Below are 2,792 nucleotides of genomic sequence, written 5' to 3'. Positions count from 1 at the left end.
CAATTGAGCTTGATGCAATTATAAGTACTGGAGCGCCGTCTACTGGTAACAATATCCACCATGTGCCATTACCTTCTTCCACAAACCATGAATGTTGATGTTATGCTTCCTTTGTGCACAATAAACCGACCAATCTCTTCAGTCAATACAAGGCGAGCTGGATGAGACAATTTACCTTTTTAACGTATTCAACTTTGGATTTGCGTTTTCATATTCGCATACTGCTCATGTATACTGATTTTCTTTTTCAAAGTGCAGTTGTCTAAACAATTTTGCGCGTCCACATTAGCCTTTCAAAACGAGCACCGCTGATTGAGGGCCACAGAAACTTCAACTGCCTTTTCAAATTTTCGTCTTGTTTAGTTTAATTAATAACGGGATAAATTATTCAATTTTAGGGGGTGGCCTCCCAAATCAGTTTCAATTATGCCCGGACATTGTGTTGAGTTTCCTCTGCTCTGATCCCCGGTTGACAGGCCCTGTCATTGGGTGGACTCCCCGTTTCTCTCCATCTGTCCCTCTTTGTCCCCTTTTCAGTCGGTGTGTGTTTTACCTCATTGTCTTTCACACATTTATTGACACCTTTTTAATTCCACACTTCTGTCGGCCTTTATAATCCACGGGGTGCCAATATCTTCTGGCCCATTAACCCATTGAGATGGAGTCTGGTTAAACAAAAGACTGAAATCTGATCCTTCGCATTATTGAATCTCTCAATCTCCGAGCCTGCATTGTCCTCGTGCACCGGTTTGCTGTCAGGCTCGTGGGCAGGAATCTATTAGCATAAAACCCACACCATGAAATTCATTTATAATTGCAAAAATGTAAAACAGCACATATGTGTACTAAATCACGTTCAAATAAGTTTATGATATGATAATATTGAATAGATGGCGACAGATTGCAATTATACTACTATTATAATTGTCAAATTCAATTCACTACTTGCAGAATCTAATTCAAACGCTTAATTTGCTAGTTATTTGAATTCTACATTAAAAACGAAAGCCCCTAAAATGCATAAATACATGGTTAAAAGCTATATGTTTCATATGTATTTGTGTTGAATAATCAGTGCCAGTGAAATGTAAAATGCAGCCTACTTTTAAGCAATTAAGCTTTTAGTATTTTTAGGTCTTGCCAAACAAACCAAGAACTCCAAATATTAAAATATTTAACACAGTATGGGTTTTACCCATTAACTAATTCATTGTCACATTGTCTCCTTGTTACAGTTTTTTTTCATGAAGTCTCTAATTTAAATTGTATTTTATATTAGTAATAAGGATGATAGAGATAGCAGCCCACATACATACAATGTATTTAATTACATGCATAATATGTTTTGTGTTTGTCTTATTTTTGAAGGAATGAAGAAGACCAAAGAGTGTGATGAAACCGTATCAGTCAGCAAATGGGAAAACACTGTCTGTTTCCAGCCTTAAAATTCAATGGTTTATTAAGAACAATTATCATTCTGGGAGCCTATCAAATTGTAATCAAGCATAAAAGTAATACTAACCAAGGAAGAATAAAATGTGATAATAAAAATGTGAGAAGATTCTCCCATTCACTTTGTTGTGATAATTACTTTCCTTCCCAATAAGTCTAAATCCTGACACCTTACATTTGGCTAGGATGCATCCAGATGGATTTAAAGGGGGGAAAACAAATGACCAGCACAAGTTCATTTCAGTTTCATAATTTAAGTGTGGAAGCTTCATCAGTGGTATCCACTGCAGAAACTGAAGAATGATCCACCTCTTCAAAATGACGGTGTTCTTTGTATAAGTTTAAAGTTTAATTGCATTTAAATGACTTGTATCTCACCAAATATGAGCTTTTTCAGAGTGGATTTATAATGAAATTGTCCAAGGACAGAGGCCAGGATTAATTTTAAATTAGTGCTGCACGAACAGAATATACCATTTGTCCAATTGATTATTGCTTTGATTAGTTAGATAATTAGCAAATGAAACTTTTTGAACCATAATTTTAGTATTAAGCAGAGCTGAAATAATAGTGCAATGTCTGTTTTCAGTGCAATGAGCTCGGTAGATCAATACTTTTTTATATTTAAACCTTTGTGTATTTCTTGTATACAGTGCTCAGCGATATTTATATTGAATTTGCAGAATCCACGAATGTTATATTTCATATCTGAAAATAATTTTTTGTGATATCTTCATTTCTTCACTTTTGTATAATCATTTTGAAGTAGTGTACACGAGTCCTTGTCCAAATAAACCCTTTAAGTACGCTCTGACATTCTACAGTGTTTGGATGTGTCATTCAGGCATGTTATGATTAGAACGTACATTGAGCCAAACCCTTTCCAAAGTGAATTTCCCGGTTGTGGAGGAGATGAAGGTTGTCAGAATTCCAATCTGAGGTTCCCATTTTGTGTCATTATTGGTGTTGTTGGTTTCTTTCTTTTTTTTTTTGTAGCTGTTGGCAGTGGTGGAGCTGTTGTTTTGGTTATTCAGGAAAACTGTCTGAACCCGGCAGGAATGTTTCATTGCTCAGTGCTGATGCTGATGCCAGCTCAAGATTTCAGATGCCACAGAAAACTAAGTTGCAGTTTCAACCACTTGGGAGTTTTGATAACTTATCTTCCTGTTTCTTGGTATAGGAGGTGAAGATGAAATTACAATTATTTCTGACTTAATAGACATTGTGTTAGATATCACTTTTCCCCATGGTTGAAAGTTTTGGCTGTGGGGCGTTGAATGCAACTTATTCTCCAAGGCTATATGACAAAATAAGAAAACTACATACCATGGCAAATAGAT

The 2,792-nt window shown here is 35.7% G+C and overlaps 1 long non-coding RNA gene across 3 annotated transcripts in view; it reads left to right on the top strand.

The window, feature by feature from the left end:
• LOC118221274 overlaps nt 1-2,197 on the top strand; it is a 125,537-nt gene extending 123,340 nt beyond the window's left edge. For 2 of the 3 annotated variants that reach the window (XR_004764080.1, XR_004764079.1), the window contains exon 4: nt 1,369-2,197. This is a non-coding gene — a long non-coding RNA (uncharacterized LOC118221274). The remainder of the gene's footprint in view (nt 1-1,368) is intronic. The other variant, XR_004764081.1, reaches the window with a different exon arrangement.
• The last annotated feature ends 595 nt before the right edge of the window (nt 2,198-2,792 follow it).

The sequence above is a fragment of the Anguilla anguilla genome, chromosome 2 (assembly GCF_013347855.1).
Source record: "Anguilla anguilla isolate fAngAng1 chromosome 2, fAngAng1.pri, whole genome shotgun sequence".
Classification (NCBI taxonomy): domain Eukaryota; kingdom Metazoa; phylum Chordata; class Actinopteri; order Anguilliformes; family Anguillidae; genus Anguilla; species Anguilla anguilla.
This window is presented reverse-complemented; position numbering and strand designations above follow the sequence as displayed.